Source organism: Manacus vitellinus, unplaced genomic scaffold, assembly GCF_001715985.3.
Source record: "Manacus vitellinus isolate BGI_N305 unplaced genomic scaffold, ASM171598v3 scaffold_11_pilon, whole genome shotgun sequence".
Lineage (NCBI taxonomy): Eukaryota > Metazoa > Chordata > Aves > Passeriformes > Pipridae > Manacus > Manacus vitellinus.
Window position 1 is genome coordinate 18,290,029 of NW_021938895.1, and position 19,962 is coordinate 18,309,990.

A 19,962-nucleotide genomic window follows, 5' to 3' on the forward strand; every position below is an offset into this window, starting at 1 on the left:
AGAATTTTTTTGTTAAGTCATGAAGTTTTGAAGCCACAGGTAAAGTAATGTTGAGATGGTGAAAAGTTACATTTCCCAAATCATCTGCCTCATGATGGTTGCAGGAGTGATATGGAATTGTCTTTCTCTCATTTATCTTCAAAGATGTTATTCAGTTTCCTACCCTATATGTTTGGTTTTTAGGCTTGTGCGAAGAAGTGCTTGTAGCCTCAGGTCCCATTCCCTTTACTGGCAGTTAGACCCTTATATACATATGTGCACACAGAATGAGGAGCCCCTTACCCAGGAAAAGAGTTAAAACTTATGTTTAATCAGGGAACAGACTGTGTACTGATTGTGTGTAGTGATAACCGGCCAGGCCCTTTTATCCCTTTATCTCTCTATTTTCCTATGATTGTTCCTAGCCAAACCACAGCAATTCCTCAACTGTCATTTGTCCCCTGAACATCAATAGTCAGTTTTGCACAATCCCCCATGGTAAACCCCGTACCAGTCTGTAGGGTGACCTGGAGAACTGTCACAGATGACTCCTGGCATAGTGTGTTCCCTGGACCCTGGGGTGAGGTTCACCTGAAAAAGCTCTGGAGGAACCTGGGGTAGGATTGAGTATCTAAGTGGGGTATTCAGGCAACCAGTAACTGGTCACAAATGGTATTCCCCAGGACTCACTACTGGTGTTAGTCCTGTTTAATGTCTTCATCAATGATCTGGATGACAGGATCACATGTCAGTTTGCCAGGGACGCCAAGTTGGGCATGGGTGTTGATCTCCCGGAGGGTAGGAAGGCTCTGCAGAGGCATCTGGACAGGCTGGATTGATGGGCTGAGGCCAACGGAATGAGGTTCAACAAGACCAAGTCCTAGCTCCTGTACTTGGATCACAACAACCCCACATAGCACTACAGGCTGGAAAACTGCCTGGTGGAAAAGGGCCTGAGGATGCTGGTCAACAACTGGCTGAACATGAGCCAGCAGTGTGGTCAAGAAGGCAAATGGAATTCTTGCCTGTATCAGCAAGATTGTGGCCAGCAGGACTACGGCAGTGATCATCCCCCTGCACTGGTGAGGCTACACCTGGAATCCTGTGTTCAGTTTTGGACCCTTCACTACAGGAAAGATATTGAGGCACTGGACTGTGCCCCAAAAATAGCAATGGAGCTGGTGAAGGGCCTGGAGCACAAATCTGATGAGAAATAGCTGAGGGAGCTGGGGTTGTTTAGCTTGAAGGAAAGGAGGTTGAGGGGAGACCTTATCACTCTTTACAACTGCTTGAAAGGAGGTTGTAGTCAGGTGGGAGTCAGCCTCCTTTCCCAGGTGACAAATAATTGGAGAGAAGAAGCTGCTACAGGTTGTGCCAGGGTAGGTTAAAACTGGATATTAGGAAAAATTTTTTCACTGAAAGAGTTGTCAAGCCCAGGGAAGTAGCTGAGATACCCTGGAGATATGTAAAAGATGTGTAGATGTGTCCCTTAGGGACATAGTACAGGTGTGGACTTGGCAGTGCTGGGTTAATGGTTGGACTTGATGATCTTAGAGGTCTTTTCCAACCGAAATGATTCTGTAATCAAACAGTACCACAATGAACTGTCTTCCATTAATTTATTTAATCCTTCTTGAATCCATATATAGTATTCATTTCTTTAGGTTCCTGAAACAATGAGTTTCACAATTTAGATGGAGCAGAAGGGGAGAACTTATTACTTGGTGTAAAACTTGCTTCCAGCTCATTTCACTAGATGTCCCATAGATTTTACAGACAACAGTCATACTCCCCTTCATTTTTGCCAGGGTAGGTTGAATGTCTAGGTCTGCAATGTCTTTCTGACATTGCTGACATTCTGAGAGCCCATATTTAACTTTTCTTTCCCTTTTGCAGAGTGAGAACTGAACTACACAAAATATTGCATGAGTGAGTGTGTTAAGGGTTGATGCACTGTTTTAATGATGTTTTCTGTTTTACGTTTCACCTTTGACCAGGTCAAGGGCATAATTTGATCTCAATTCCCCTTTTACAACATCTATATTTTAAGGCAATCAACAGGGGAATCTGATACATGTTTCCTGGTGGCAGCACAAATAATTGAACTGACATCAGCCAATTTATTTCTTATATGTCATAAATTAGTTGGATAAAGTGCACAGTTGTTTTCTTACAGTTACATGTGGGTATATTAGGTAGCTGGAACTCTTTTGTCACTAAGTATTATGAATAGCACCAGACTCAGTGACAACTGACAGCACAGCCACTGAATTTCTAGGAGAAAATGATTCAACTTCTCTTGAACTTGTGTCTCCATTTTTTGGTGGACAGGCCTTCATAATGAATATTTTTGTGTACTTTGTATATTTTGGTTTTAGTTCTAATATATAGCATATATATCACACATAATGATCTGCAGACAGTTAATATTTTCAAATATATATATACTGTGTCATATTAATGTGCACCTATAATTGTATGTATATACATTTATACATATTATATGTATATCTATATATTTATATTTATCATCATCATCATCATGGCTAGGCTTTGTGAATGAAGATTTGGGAAGGGCTCTAGCCATATTTGCTACAAGCACGCTGGTGGCTAAAAAGGCCAACACGAGATAGACAAGTTCGGTTACAAAAGGCACAGCAGAAGGACTCCTGAGGTGATAATTTATATTTATACATTTTTAATAATAAACCAGTATCCAGATGTATCAGTTTTTCAGAGCTACAGTGCCTTTGTTTAATCAGTTTACAAGGGTCTGTACTAAGCAGCAGTTACTATGGAAACCTGAAAAGACTGGAACTCAAATAAATGTGTTGCTTAACAGTATGATGATGAAGACTGATATTCACAATGACAAACCTGGTATCTAGTGATCAAGAGAACCATCTAAATTAAAGAAAAAGCAATCAGGAAAAAATTATCTCCTCTTCCTCTTTTCTCCTCTTCCCCCTAAATATCAGAATGACTAAAGGAATAAATGAAAAGCAGTCTGACAGGGAAGAATAATATTGTGCTCTCAGTAAAGAAAAGCAAATTTGTAATAATATCCCATATGGTATTTAGCAATAGGTAGCTGTGAGAAATGAAATATTCAGCATGAAAATTATGAATGGAGTTCTTGTAGAAGAGTTGCCATGACCGTATTGTATGAAGGGAGAAAAACTTTGATGTGTCTATATGTTCACTAGCAGAAGTATTAAAATAGCTTGTCTTTAGTGCCAGATGTTCACTAATGGTACTTGGCTCTATGACTCTGTTTCAGTTGACATTGAGTATGCAGCTGCTTGATGTCTTCAATGATTAGCTAAGGCTGAGGTTTAAAGGGGGATATCTGCCTGAAACACCATCCAGACAGAAAGAAATAGTTGTGGCATGTTACAGTGAATTCACAAGGCAATTTGAAGAAGTGACTCAGGCTCAGCTGAAGAAAGAGCAGAATGATGTTACTTCCTGAATGTGTCACCTAGGACTCCTTCATGCCTTTCACTATTTTCTGTGCCTGAACAGTTTTATTGCAGTATGTGAAAAAGTGTACTTTTAAAATAAAACAAAGTAAAACAAAACTTAAGCAATCTGATATCTTGTTCCTTTATCTAGTAAGATTCTGAAGTTTTGAGGTTTCTAAATATTTTATTTTTCATAGAATCATAGAATAGAGTCATTAAGGTTGGAAAAGACCTCCAGATCATCGAATCCAACCTTGAACAGAACACCACCATGCTAACTAAAGCACAGCACTAAGTGCCGCATCCAATAATTTCTTGAACACTTTCTGGGATGGTGACTCCACCACATCCCTCAACAGCCTGTCCCAATGCTCAGCCACCTTTTCAGTGAAGAAATTCTTCCTGATGTCCAACCTGAACCTCCCTTGACACAGCTTGAGACTATATCCTCTTGCCCTGCCATTAGCTGGTTGGGAAAAGAGGCTGACCCCCACCTGGCTTCAACCTCCTTTCAGGTAATTGTAGAGAACAATAAGTTCTCCCCTGAGCCTCCTTTTCTCCAGACTAAACCAGCTCAGTTCCCTCAGCTGCTCCTCATCAGATCTGTGCTCAGACCCTTCACAGACTTTGTTACCCTTCTCTGGATGTCCTGCAACACCTCAGTGTCTGTCTAGTAGTGAGGGGTCCAGAATCGGACACAGCACTCGAGGTGCAGCTGCACCAGTGCCAAGTACAGGGGTACAATCACTGCCCTGGCCCTGCTGACCACAGTATTTCTGTTGTTCTTGCTTATTTAGAAAGAAATAATTTTACCCACTTTCTCCAATGCAGGACAAACCTTTATTGATCAGAAAAAAAACCCCAAACACCTTTAGTTTTTCTACTTCTAGATGAAAATGTTGAGAATTCTGCTTTCCTAAGCCATAAGTGCCAGAAATCTCCTAGCAAAATTTGAGAGGATTATCTAGCATGTATAAAAAGTTTCCAAAGCCACATAAGTTTGGTAATTATTTCATAAAGAGGTTTAACCCTTAGGATCCCAGATACAAAGTGTTATTTCAGAATTGCTCTATTCATAACTCAGTTGATGTAGATCTTCAGCATTCTTTGACACTTGAATTCTTTTTTTTCCATTGATATTCTTGTAGCTATTCAGTGAGATATTCTTTTTGCTTTGGACTAATGGATTTCTGCCAGAGGCACTGTTTTAATATTTAGTATCTAAACTTTAACTGATAATAGTTTTAGCCTAAAACTTAACGGTAAATAACTTCTCTCTTTTTCTTCTCTATTTGATTATGAGAAATCATTCCAGTTGGGAAAGCAAAAATTTTTCAAAGTTAAAAGAAAACACATTCAGAAAAGTAAATAGGAAAAGAAATTTTTATAGCTTATGATACAGATGTTAAGTCACAATTTTGTTGCAAATAACCCCAGAAAGGCACTATTGTTTTTGTGGATAGTAGAGTGAAGAATGTTAGAAAGAGGAAACCTACTCACCGATCTTAATATGGCATTTCAAATCTATAAAAGTGACTCCTTAAAGACTGCCTTCTTTGACAGATGAGTAATATAGTTTAAGAAAATTTCACTTCTCAGTTGTGTATGAAATTAAATTTGCATTCAAATTAATCTGCATGAGTATTGTATCCATTATCTGCCATCATTGTCCAACAGCCTTCTTATAACTTTGACATGAGAAACATGTCAACTTCATAATTTTCTCATTGCTGGGACAAAATCTGCAGCTTTGTTCTCCATCTGTTTTAAACTTGAAAGCTGAAGATTTAGTCCCTTAGGGTTTCACATTGCCCTATTTTGTACTTCCTTTATCTTTTAAATGACCATTTCCATATTATTTCATCTAGACAAGCTAGGCTTTATGGTAATAATCTGCCAAAAAGTCACAGCAGAAACTGATTTATACACACTACAGACCTCATACAGTCTATTTAATATGTTTATTATTCTCTTCTATTGTGATAGAAAACAACATATGTTTTATTGTATCTTGTAATCAATGGCTCACCACCCATCCACTATTAAACCTCCTACCTTGTCTAAGTATCAAGTAGGAGGGAAAATACAAGAGCGTGAAAAGAAAACGACATTCCTTATAAAATCACTACACAGAACATTTACACTTAACATGCCTGGATTGTGGCAACATAAGCCAAATTATTACGAAAACAACAGCAAGGTATTTCACATTGTTTGCAATTTACTAATCCAGATAAAAATGATAACATTTTTGCTTCTACATATCTTCTTCTGACCCACTAGCTCTTATTCTTGGTTATACCTTTGTTCTGATCATTGGACTGAAATGTTAATCAACACTGGCAAATATTTTTAGCAATAAATTTAACCAGAGGGAAGTATTCTTTTTTCTCCTGTTGCAAATATTTATTTCTAAAATATATGAGCTGAAGACATTTTATATATTACTGAAATGAGTCAAACTTATCATGTTATTGTCTGTTAATGAGATAATGTTTATTAGAATGAGATAACATTTCTGACATAATATTTTTGTGATTAATTTTGTTCTTGAATAGCACTCACTTTTCTCAAACCTCTGACAAATGCATAACTAATAAAATAAATAATATTTTTTAGCATTAACTAATGCAGAATTTGAAATTATTATTTCTTCAGTTGATGAGACAAAGAATGATGCTGTCAATACTTCCAGCTTATTACTTTGAATAAACTCATAAAATCCTTTAACCTGAATCAGTAGAAACAATTTAAAATTACACTATTTATAAGAAATACAAATTTGTCTTTAAAAAACCAGAAAACAGAAACAAAAACATTGAGTATGTATTGGATTTCCTTTAATAAAGAAGTCACTTTTTGGTCAATAAAGGTGAAATAATAGAACTATGAGGACATTTAAACATCTGAAAACAGAGCATGGTCATTGTAACTGTTTTACATAAAATATCATTGTGATTCAATGGAATGATTAATATGATTATAGAAACCAAACATTTTTAGGATAGACTAAAGTAAGTAGGACAACATAAAATAAAAATCAAAATTATGAAAGAATGAAACAATATTCACATTTCATATATTTTGAAACCACAGAAGAACCAAGTGAAATGAGACAAGGAAGAGTGGCCTCCATTTTAGGAAAAAAATTAGTGTTAGCGTTGCTGGAAGACTAAAGGAGACTAAAGAGGAATTATAATAAAATTAAATGGAAGGTAGAAATGAAAAGGTTTGAATTATATGTTTGAAAGCAATGAACACTTTTAGAAGCCATAAGACTCAAGAATAAAACAAAACAAATAAAACTGTATAAAAATCTTTAATAACATTTGTCATCATCATCATCCTATGAAAAGGACCAATACAATTTTCTGCGGCAGCAAAGTACCAGTGCTGATTACCCTGGGGGATTTTTATAAACTTTTGTTTTGGTGAAATACAATATAAATCCCAATGTTGAGTAGGAGAGAAACTAAGTACCTCACAAACATGGGACTTTACTCTCCTGGAAGGGATCTTCTATAGCTACGTACTTCTTTGCAATAATAATATCTAAGTTACATACTTTGAGTCTGTTAAATTACTTGAAAAAGGAATAGTTAGAGAGAATGAAACGTGAGATTTGCTCTTGGAAGACCCAGAAGGGCTAACTTGTTGATTCATCTCTCCTCTACGGTGCACATAAAAATTTAAGTGCCTATGTACACTACAGTGAGAAGTAAGAAAGAAGGAAGAATGAGCATTCTTCAAGATTTCAAGATAACAAAGAAAAATCAGACAAAAGTGGTGAAGACAAGGACATACTTTCAATCATACTAAGTTCTAGTACTTGTATGCCTCTGCTGAGAGAGGTTTCACAGCTCTTGAATCCTCTGAAGTATGCATCTGTGCTGTTGTTTTGATAAACTAAGCTGTCTTTCCATCGTTGCAAAGGCAGTAGATTAGACCCTCTGACCTGAGAGAGATGTACCCTGGGATTCAATTGCTCAAATATAAGCATCTTTTGCCATTTGAGCTATCTTCACAGCTCCTCAGCTACTTCTCCAGAAGGGTATGCATTCCCTAAAAACCCTGTGACATAACTGACAGAGGTACGCTAGTAGCTCAGATAGTCTGGAGCATCTCCAAGGGCTTTAAATGCCTACTTTAGGCACCTGAAGTCCCATAGAATTTCCTGCCCTCTCCATGGAAAATTAAGCCAGCCTCTCTCAAGCCCAGTCATGCCCTTGAAATCAATTTTGAAGTTTCATTAACAGCAAGAGCAAGGACACCTTCACAGGGAAAATGAGACAGGATGGAGAATGACCACTGAACAAGAAGGGCAATGACTGCCCAGAAGACCTTAACCAGACTTTGATCATGACAGCAGTAAGCTCCAGTGACAGTCTAGTGACTGTCAGAAAAGGTAAGGTAATGAGTCAGATCTGGCTCCCTGCAGCAAGTCTAGCCAGGAACAGTAGGAGATGGGACCAGCACACACATACCCATGAGCAAGGGCTGAAGGTTGAGCTGAAATGGAGCTCCAGAGCCCATGGGCAAGGGAAAGGGGGAGGCCCCAGGGGAGGTTGGTAAGGGACATTACAGTTTATTAGTGCCTTCAATGGGCACTAGTTGAGGATGTAGCCACGCCCATGTGCAGAAAGAAACCACTATTGGTTAGAGCATCAATGAAGCCATGGCATTCATTTAAAACATTCAGTGGATTAAGAGAGAATTAAATTCTACTTCTAGAACATTTCAGAAAGATAAATAACATTCATATAAAGATGAGATTGTTTTAGAATGGACATTCTCCAAGCCAGATAATTCTCCTTTCGCTGCAACCTGATGTATCTGGTTCTAATGCATCCAGCTGAAAAGAGCATTTTAATTTTCACGTATTTGAGGAATATAACAAAGGAGCAACAACTAACTATGAAGAGATTCATATGTTTCGTGTGTTAATACAAGGTGTTTTCAACATTACTTTATGAAGTATCATTATTTTTATTTTGAAGATAGGAATGCATCAGTGAATAAAGGTTAAGGTGAACTTTTCAAATTAACTGGATTACTATTTACTTGAGCCACTGAAGATCACATGATGAGCCACTGACAGAACTAGGGGTGATGCCTGATTTTCCTAAATTCAAGTGATGTCCTATGGTCACTGGTTCACATTTCTTTCTTTATTTTTTTTGTAGTATCTAAATGATCATGTAAGCTAGTTTGTCATTTATGCTCATTCTCCTTTATTTTTTTTTCCTCTCTTACGTGGACAAAAATTTTAAAAAGCAGAGTATTTGTACATTTCTATATGTGCTTGCAAATGTACATTTAAAACAGTACCTATATTAGCAGAAGAGCAAGTTGAAATAAGCTTTTACTACAAGCAATATCCAAGTACTACAGCGATGGTTCTTACTTCAAACTGGGAAGATAAATTTCCTGAATTTAATCTAATTAATAGAATGAGCACAAAACATACAGGTTTTTAGATTTAGATATTGTAATAGTCACTATGAAAACTGATCATTCAGGTAGAACTGCAAATATAGTAGTGATGACAAGCTAATTTAAACAATTTTTTAAATTCAACAATGAACGAAATTGCAATTCTGAAGGGAATGCAACAAGTGAACACAGAATAAACATCATCAGCACCTCTGTGTCTGCTAAAATATTTAGGATGAGAGCAAATTCAAATGACAAGGAAGGAACATAGTAAGATTAAACATAGGTCTTTTTCTCTCCCAAGAATGTAAAAGGATAGCAAAGAAGGGTGTTCAAAAATAGCTCAAAAGAAATATGGCATGAATATTTTCTTACTGAATGAGATATGACAGGATAATAGAGCTAGAATACCATCACCCTAGATTCACTGTCAACTACAGCTCAGCGTAACTTATAAAATTTCACTTTGCTGTGACTATAGAGAGTACGTTTGACTGATATTGTAAGAACAAAGAGAACTTTGCAGACAGCATGGTAAAAAAAATATCTCTTTTACTGTCAATATATGGAAATATAGATGGGGACCAAATAAACTGAATTTTGGGTTTTCTATAATTTGCAAGGGGATATCTTTTTAAAGGAAAATTATATTTACTAGGATTTTTTGTTGATTTCCACGACAGTTGGATTTATTAATGTTCAATTGCTTTAAACATTCTAAGGTGATTGGAAGCTTTTCAATTTTGATAATTTAGTGTTGGATTTTCATATTTTTGGATTGCTTGATAATACCACTGTGAAACAGTTCACACATGGGTAGACAATCATATCTGAAGAGAGCATCAGTAAATGAAGAGGACCCCACTAGAACCAACTTCTGATGATGGTACCATAAATGCATTGTCTTGTGGCCCAGATTGCCACGATGACTCTCAGGCCATTGCTTGATAAGTCTACATGCTGGGGAATGGCAGGCTTATAAAAGTAGCGTTATCTTTTCCACAGATCTGTTGGGGAAGACCAGCACCTCTATTTGAGATTAGCCTCTACATCAGGACTTATAAAAACTGCCATGGGACAACATGGTTTATTTCATCATTTATATCTCAAAACCATAAAAACCATTTATTATTTTCATTTTCCTTCTATGTATCAACAGTGACAGTAGTATCCAATAGCAATAGGTATATCAGGTATATCAGGGCCATATTTGGCAGAACAAAACTTTTATTTAGTATGGACCATAGCAGCAAGCACATGAAGATATGGAGTCAAAAAAAAATCTTAGTTGGTGTTAATTCTCGTAATGATTATACTGAATATCCAGGCATGGTATAAAGTGGCAGGTTCCTGAAAATTCTGCAGACTTGTCGGAGAACTTAATGTTCCAGTAATGTATAGACAAGGGAATAGAGGACTGGGGAGGGAATACTGATTAAGACACTAGAAGAAATGTAGCGAAAAATGAAAGTCACAAGTAATACTGAGATGTAGGTACCTGGAAGAGCCCATACTTTTACTTCTACTGCAGACTTGCTGGTGTAGTAGGTTTGTATAGTTAAATAATACTTCCCTTTCCCAGGAGTAACAGGATATTCCATACCATGTTACGTCAGCCCAGATATATAAACAGACGGAATGAAGAGAGCGTTCTCTTCTTTTCCGGGCACTGAGTGAGGCAGTTTCAGGTCAGTTCTTTCCAGGGAAAAAAACCCATCAGTTGTGTGGGAAGTATCTTTATTTTAGGTTCTTCTTTGATAAACACTTTCTTATAGTGTTTATCTATCTTTGTGTAAATATAAATAATTTTCCTTAGCAGTCCCAGAGTAGTTTTTTTTCCTTTCCCTCTTTCCCCTCTTCCCCCCCACCTCCTTCTCCCTGGAGGAATTGGACACAGGTTCCATAGTTACCTGGTGTTCAGCCAAAGAAAGCAACCACAGATGATTAGGTCAGGACTGAAAAAAAAATTAGCTTGAAAATTATCTCAAAATCATATTCAACATTAATAAACTACCCAGCCTTCGCTTTCCTCCTGATGGTGGAAATTTATGTGGTAAAATTTTTTTTTTTTCATATACACTATGTCTACATTAGTAAAATAAAACATTCAAGGGCCAATCTCTTGTCTTAATATGAAGTGGCATGGTATGGCTTGTGTGCACACAGCTGAACGCTCTGATTGTGCAGAACAGGGAGTCTGCATCCACATACACCAATTGGAGTTGGTCCTTGGCCTATGCTTCCTCCTGAGCCATGTCTGGATAATACCCAGAAAAGTTAACTGGCCCAATCCAAAAGAAAACAGGTGCTAATAATTTCACACTATAAATGGCCATAGGTCACCACACAGATGCATGTCGTGTTCTGTTCCACTGACTAATATAGCCATAGGAGTGAAAATAGAATTTAATTTAGAATTAGCTTCCAGCAGGGATTTGATCTGACAGAGTCAAACAGATTTGAACATTACAGTCGATCTAAAATGGATGTAAAATTCAAACATGGCTCACTGAAACTGGTGAGGCAATTTCTTTAAGAGGAATACTGTATTACTTTCTGGTAGTTATCAAAGGCAACACAGTTTTCAGTTCTCTGTGCCTACTAGCAATTACAGTATTAAGTTATAGTGATGTGTTGCTGTCTGTTTTGTAAATATAATGTACAGCTGTCACAATGTTCAAGCAAATTCCAATTTTTCTCTCTGACCAAAGAGAACTATAGCTGACTCTGTAGTAATAAAAAAATTTCCAACAAGATTTTTAAACAAGTTTTCCCCCTCTACTTGATATTACTGAGGCTGAACCTCAAGTACTGTGTTCAGTTTTGGGCCCCTCACTTTAAAAAGGACATGGAGATACTGGAGTATGTCCAGAGAAGGGCAGAGAGGCTCATGAAGCATCTAGAAAACATGTCTTACAAGGACAACTGAGGGAAATGGATTTATTTAGTCTGGATAAAAGGAGGCTCAAGGGGGACCTCACCACTCTCTACGACTACATAAAAGGAGGTTGTAGAGGTGGGGTCTTGTTTCCTACTGTGCTGCACCAAGAGGACAAGAGGAAGTGGCCTTAAGATGAGAAAGGAAAGATTCAGATTAGATATTAGAATTATTTTTTTCACTGTTGGGGTGTTCGGGCATTGGAATAGGCTTCCCAAGGTGGAGTCACCATCCCTGGTGGTGTTGAAGAGGCATCTGGGTCTGGCACTGGGTGATGTGGTTTAGTGGTTTAGGGGTTACAGTGGCAGTGCTGGGTTGATGGTTGGACTGGATGATCTGAAAGGTCTCTTCCAACTGTGATGATTCTATGATTCCATGATTCCAGCACAATATATGGCCTATCTTAGTAAATCAATTCTGCTAGACATTATAAATGTCTAGCATTTATAGTATTTATCATGAAAGACAAGATTTCACTTGTTTATTTTCTCTTTCAAGGCCTTCATGTGACTGTTAATACTCAGACAAATGGGTCATCCAGCAATAGACGTAGAATTAGCAACCCATGGAGTCTGCAGTCACTCAGTACAGCGCAAAACCTCTGATTTTTTTGCTTCCTATCTAAAAGGGCATCATCTGTAGCAAATCGGACCAATTCCACGTATTCCCAGTGGGAGCAATTACGGATTCACCATTAAGGTCTGACTTCTTTGGAACTGGATTTAGTGGGACAATATTAAGCTCCCAAATCTTCTTGAAACAGTTTTGTGGCATATGGAACATAAATTTGTTATATTTGGCTGTTTGCTACTTAGCAGCTGCAGCTGTTTGCTGTGGTGTTCATTACTGTCAGTTCTGATTCCTCTTTTAATGTTTGTCACATTGTCTGTGAGTGTCTACAAAATTTAGCCTAGAATAGTACATATTAGTATTCTGGTGGTCTAAGTTATCTAGGTAATGAAGAGTAAAATACTAATTCTGTAGATCTGACAAGCCATTTCCAGCGTGAGCCTCTAGATTACAAGACTGAAAGCACAGTGCAATTTAGAACAGTAACTTTTGTACACAATTATTGTACAAAAGATGAAGAACATGGATTATAACCATGCCTTAGGTGATGCCGTATCTTCTTTCACGCCGTTACTTCTTTTTGTAAATATCAGTAATAGATTATTTGCTGTTTCCATCTAAAATTATACTGTATCATTTTTTATAAAAGATAGAAAATCTAATAACTCCAAGTCACAAAATCTGCCTTGTATTTGAAACACTAAAGCAGATTCAAGAACCACCACATTATATTAATGCACAGGTAGGGATGCAAGCTTTTCATATGATAGTAGAAAGAAGAACATTCAAAATAGGGTGTCTCTGGAGGAGTATCAGGTATCAAAAAATAACAGTAACAATCCCAAAACAGCAGTTTCCTCTCTGTAGAACTTCTTGAAGAATGAAATTAATGTTTAAAGTGAAATATTCCTTAGCAGGCATGAAAACTAAGAGCATCTCTTGACAGGTAATTTTTCTCTAAAGGTTGTGAAGACATATAGTGTTTGTCTATATCTGAGGAAAGGTAGTGAGATGACACAGGGTCAGGTGAGAGTCATGATAAAAGTTGATGAGAACACTCAAAAATTTTCCAAATAATTTATATTTTGCTGACAGTTAAGCTCTGCTATCCACTCCAAACAGCTCAAGAGGATGTAAAAAAATGGGGCTAAAACTCTTTAACTTGTTCATCATGTTGAAAACAAATAAGAACTGTGACAGTGGCTGTGCACCTGGTATGGGAGAAGGAAAAATGGTTTCTAGGGGCAAATGACGAGATAATGGGGCAGTATATAATGGCAATGATTTCAAAACTTAGCGTTTCGTTGCATATATGAGCAAAGATCTTTTAAATAATAGCCCCAAGTTACAACTAGGGAGCATGTGCAATGATGCTTAGGGAAAAAATCCTCTGTGACATGGTTTAAAGGAAACTGAATAATAACAGGTGGGAGTTTGATTTTTAATGCAGAACTTCTTATAACAGAATGTCTTATATTAAAAGTTGTAAGAACATTGATATGATCAACATAAATGAGAACAAAAGTATATTTTAAATGCATCTTGCCGCCAGAAGTGGCCAATAGGGGACACCTACTGATGTTAACTATTTCACTTGTTAGAAATATGCAGAAGATTTCTGTGAACTCGTATTGTTTCACTCTATCTCCTGGGATATTTTACCATCCACTACACCTTCAGTCAAGGAACTCCATAGTAACATTATATAGTCAGTCTCTTTGACTCTTTTGGATCTTGATTCTTACTAACTTTGTCTGATGCCTAATAGGCCTCATATGAAAAGAATGAGCAAACACTCCCAAGCCACTCTCTTCATGTCATTCATGATTTGATACACTTCTGCTATATCTTTCATATTTTCATTAGCATATCACAAATAAGTTTTCTATCACATGTCCACAAAAATTATCCCTTTGTTAATTCTCAAGAAAGAGCACTACCCTGTGTGGTCATACTCTTTGCGGAAGTAATTGCATGTCTTTGATTCTCTTCATGTCTTTGATTCTCTTCATTACCTGGCCATGAATCTATTTGAGTTCTTTCCTGGTTCAAACACATCTTATTATTCAGTAATATGGTTGCTAGAATAGGTAGACCTTATCTCTAAAATCCTGGTCTCAGTGCAAGTGAAATTCTCCATACAGTTCCTTTAATAAAGCTCTTTGATTAAATGAACAGAGCAGAATTATATTTTGGAATGTTGGAGGGGGAGTTTAATTTCTATATAGTAAAGAAAAAAATAACGGAAAATGAAACTTTTCTTTTTTTGTGCTTAGGAATGTGTTAGGAATGTCTGCTTGATTCTGTTATACATATTATTAAGGCATAAACAGACTGATAAAAATTAATCTTAATTAAACATAAAGGAAATGTGTTTATTTCATTTATAATTATTAGGTTAAATTTTTAAAATTGATCAACTTTCTGTCATGGTACTGATTTTGGTCCAGTGAACACTACTTGAAATAAAATACAAATCAGATATGATTTTAAATACAAAATTCAGCAATTTCTATCTAGAAATTAATGTCAAAATAGTACTAGAGCTCATGCTCAGATGAATATTAGGGGTATTTGCCTTTTAAGGATAACCACTTCCCATCTCACTCCCTTCTTTCATGGGATTAAACATCCCATATTGCATCACATGAGTAAGGAAAAGGTTGAAGCTGATAGCATGAACACAAAGATTTTTTTTAGGGGATGAAATCTTGTTGAAGACACCTAACCTTTGGCTCTGACAGTTTTCTGAAGAACAAATTTCATATTTCCCCATTCTACTCAAAAAATGAGGGTTGTGGTCAATTCAAATCAGCTCACCAGTGTGATTCACTATATTCACAAATAATTTTACCGAAATGAAGAAGATAGTGTAGAGGTATGAATGGGCAGTTAGGGTTCCCAGAATTAGGGAGGGAAAAAACCTAATGTAAGTTAGCTTTCTAGATGAGAGAAATACTTGCAAAATCACAGCCCTAGAAATTAACCACAAGGCTTAAGGTTGTCTTGAGAATGGAGTGAATTCCACAGTTAAAATAAACATTTAAGATGTTCAAAACTTGCTAGGTAAAACCAGGAAGCCATCCAAAACTTCTGGTATTTGTATTTGCAAACTGTATGAGTGAGTGTTAAACACAGGGAGAAACTAAACATATTTCAGGGACTACACAGGATAAATTATTGCCATATATTGTCGCTAAGAAGTTTTACTTCAAAGGACTTCTGTTTGAAACACAGGACAGTGTTTCAAAACTAGGTGGTCATCAGCATTTTGAATTTATCCCAGGAAACCTCATTAAAGCTTTCTGAAAATTTACATTCAGGCTTAACACTTAGCAAAAATATGAGGGTGGTCCTTAGGAACTTGACTGTGTTTTCTTTTTGTAGCATTTTGAAAAGATTGAAGAATGGCTGTCTGCTGGAAGTCGGCATTTAAAGTTTAGAGGAGAACTAAGTGTGAGTTTCAGAAAAGACCTGAGGAGAAAATTGAGACTATCAAAACTTATCTTGAATCCTACAGTGAGACTTCTGCTTGAATACTGAGAAATCTAGTCAGTGAGAAAAAAAGAGTTAGAAATCAGTAAAAAAGGATGTAAGGGCATTCATTCCCAAGGGAGACTTCTGAGTGATTAACACTCATCTATCTTGGCTCAAAGTTGTTTTATTTCTCCAGACTGACTTGTGTGCCAGACCTGGTGTCAGACAACAAGAATATATATAGCAGCTTTAAACCAATTGTATGTTGGATTCTGTTTGTTGTTTTTTTTTAACAAATCTTGTACAGAAATAATTACAGCAACCCTGCGAAGCCAAAAGGAAAGTTTAGAAAGTAGTTAAGAGGTTAGTCAATCTGCAAAAACTGCAGGATGTACTACTGCAGGTAGTCAATCGTGCCTGAAGGTAACTTCATCTTACAAGATGACCCTTTGAGACCCAGACCTCAACGCATAAGCATGCAGTACACAAAAAGTAATAACTATTTAACATTGAATTTAACAAATAATTATGTTAATGAGTGTATTTTCATTTTACTAATATTATCATATTGGTTACACCTTTATTTTGAAAATGGATGTGGTGACTGTGGAAACATTTCTGGCAAATCAACAGAAACCCAGAAAAAACATGGTTTCATATGGATGAATAAAAATAACAATGAAGAAGTTTCTCATTGGTCATGACAGACTGTCAGCTGTAAGACAATACCTAGGGTAAAACAAAAAAATATGAAAATCTTTTGTAGATAAGAAATGTGAAGACATGGAAAAGAAAAATCAGACATCTGTGGAAGCAACAAATTATTATAATTACATTATCCATAGTCATTCACACAGATCTTCTGATTATAAAAGCAAATCAAGTAACATTGCTTTCCAGAACTCACTCTTAGCTGAAGTGAAACCTCTTGGGAATACTAAATCTTCATGTGTCACTAACAGTTTATTATGGTTTTTTTCATCTATAGAGACAATTAAGTCTCAGTTGAAAAAAGACATACTTTTCTCTATGCCTCTAATATCGGAAAACACAGAAATTCCAAAATGTTTCAAAGTTTCTTATTATTGCATAGTCATAGAACAGCAATCCATTGTCTGCCTGACTGTTTTCAAAATAGAAGTGAAAATTGTTGTAGAAAGTGAAAAGATTCCCAAAACAAATTCTTTAAATTTATTTATGCTATCACTTTCAGAAAATAATGCTGTGCTTAGTAGTGAATATAAAGTTAGTGATTTTCCTCTAGCTAATTTAGCAACTTTTTACAGTCTGTATCAGAGAAAAATGCATTTCTGATGACTCATCAGCTTATCTCGGAGATTGGGTAAAATATGTTATAAATTGTTGACCCTATCTTCTAAAAGCACTGAAATATGTTCCTGTTAAAAAATCTAAAAAAGAGTTTTTCAGTGGTAAGGCATTGTTTCTGAATATCAGATGAGGAATATAAAATTAATTTTTTTATTTTCTTTGAGGATATCAAATGTTGGCAACAACTTCAAAGACTGAATATTGTAAATATTGTAAATATTTTTCAAGTAGACTCAAAATGTTTTGTTTGTTTTTCTTCCTGGTTTTATTTTTTGATATAGAATTAAAAATAGAGAAGAGTCAAAGGCTTTTATATTTAGTGGGTTTTATAAAATAATTTCCCTGAAGTGTATAATGAAACAATGAATTGTTTTCCAAATATTTTAGTGTATATTGTATATTCCAAAACGTACTTCTTCTCTTCAATATATCCTGAGAAAGCAGAAGAAATGAAAGGGAATTTCATTCACTGTTATGTTTTGTTTTTCAAAAAGTCTGATATTTCATTTTTATTTCAGTAAACAAAAATTACAACAATGTAACTTAACCACTTTGAAGGAAATATTACTGTTTTAAATACTCTAACATTAGGAATTCTAAAATAAATACTCAATTTCTAATTATTAAGTGAAGTCTTGAAATTCATAAAAATATGGAGAAGGATATATAAGGAATTGTATAAGGAATGCTGTGAACTGGGTGGCATGGTCATGTTTCCAGTTTTCTAGAAGGAAAAGTTCTGCCTTCAGAATCCAGTTCTTGATAATAGTGCCTTTTAGTACTTCTGGTGTAGCAGTAAAGAGGGTATTTTCACTGTGAAAGATTAAGAAATTTGCTAACTATTCATTGTCTCACGGCCAAGTTTCAAATTAATCTGGAGTCACACAAATGACTTAGAAATAGTGCTATTGAAATGCATTAAAATGACAATAAATTATTTCTAAAACAACTTATGTATATATGTGAATGTAATTTTAAATTCATAAATACTTAGGAAAAAATAGTACATGACACAAAGTGGAAAGGTGTCTTCTTAAAATGCACTAAAATTACGGTATTTTCCTTATTTTACTAGTTTTATTTTAGGTAAGCTTGCCTTTAGCTAAGGGAATAACAGAAAAATATGGAAAATTATGGATAAGTAATGGATAAATATAATAAAATCCCCTAAAATGGGAGATAAAACCAGTGATATGTACTCAAAGACTAACTGAAAAATTTAGATATGTCATCTACAACCACTCATCACACTTCTGATTCTTGGGATAAATAGGAGTGGAGTCACTACAGAAGCTGTCTCTCAGTACAGTGCTTTAGTGCTTTCTCTCGTATACTGTGTTTGTGGAAGTCAAGAATTTATCTGTCAAGAATTGACAGATAAATAAGAATATGCTAACTTCTGAAACTGTTAAGCATAACAAAGTTTTAAGGTTTTTTCCTTCAGTGTTTAATAAAAAGTAGCAGAGAGAAACTTGGCTCTGATACTAGAAGATACTTGACATAAGTTAATGAAGTGTAGCTGTTGCTACAAGAAATTTAACATAATTCCCATAATATTTATTTTATTATGGTGTCTGTTGAAATTTTACTAAGGTAGAATTCCTTAGGCTATTTGCCAGGATTGTTTTCAGTGACTAAAAAAGTGCAAGGTTAAACTGCAATAGCAGCAATCAGGATAATAAATTCATAATAAAATCATATAGAACTGATATAAATGTAAATTAATATTTCAGATATTCTATAAGAAAAAGGTTATGTTTAATTCATTAGTTCTACAGTCTTTGCAGCAGACATCTGCAGCACTGTTGTTAGTTTATATCTCCATTTCTATTCAGTAAAACTGTGTCTTTGTGACTACGTTCAGACTAAGTAATTATAGACGAACCTACCAAAGTCACAAATGTTCAGTTAGAGTTTCTTCAGCTTACAGTCATCTGGGGAAATAACTCGGCATGCCAAGTATGCTGATTTTAATGCTATGTTACCTCTAAACAACCTCTGTTACTCATACCAAAGAGATCAGAGGCACTCTATTAACTTGAAAGAGGAGAGCTACATAGTAAAATGTAAAGTTTGCACTACAAAAAAAAAAAAAAAAAAAAAAAGATTTTAGAGAATCACAGAATTGCTCAGACTGGAAGGGTCCTGGCTTCCCTTTTCCTCATTCCCTCTCCTCAGATATTTATACAAATTGTTAAATCCCCCTGAGCTCTCTTAGACTCTCCTTTCATGACCAGTGCCCTAGTCCCTTAGTTATCTTTGTGGTCCTCTGCTGGATTTGTTTTGGTGAGTCTGTATCTTTTTTATACTTCCTTTCCCCACTTATGTCTTAGTTTAATTCCTGTAGCAAATCTTCGCTGTCTGATCCTCCTGAAGAATCCTTCTAGAAAGGATTGGTTTCTAATTCTAAGCAGCAGACACAGTGGAAAGTGGCATGTCAGGAAAATTGGCTGAATAGCCATAGTCAACACTTTGCTGAAGGCCTGAGATCAGTGATTAAGTTTCCTGAAACCTACAGGGACACTCAGAGGACACAAAGCCATCGCAGAGACTGTAATGAATTCTCTGAGTTGTTAATTGTGAAGAAACTGTTGAGGTTCTCAAGCATAATGTTTTTGGGAAGTAGTGGGGAGGTTAGCTTAACTGAGGATCTGTTTGAAAACAGAGTTATTGTGAAAGTTTTGTAGAACAAAAGACTGAACAAACAGTAAGAATTCCCTTGGGCTGCAGACAGTTTTGAACATCTCACTTAAAATTCTATTTATGTCTGAA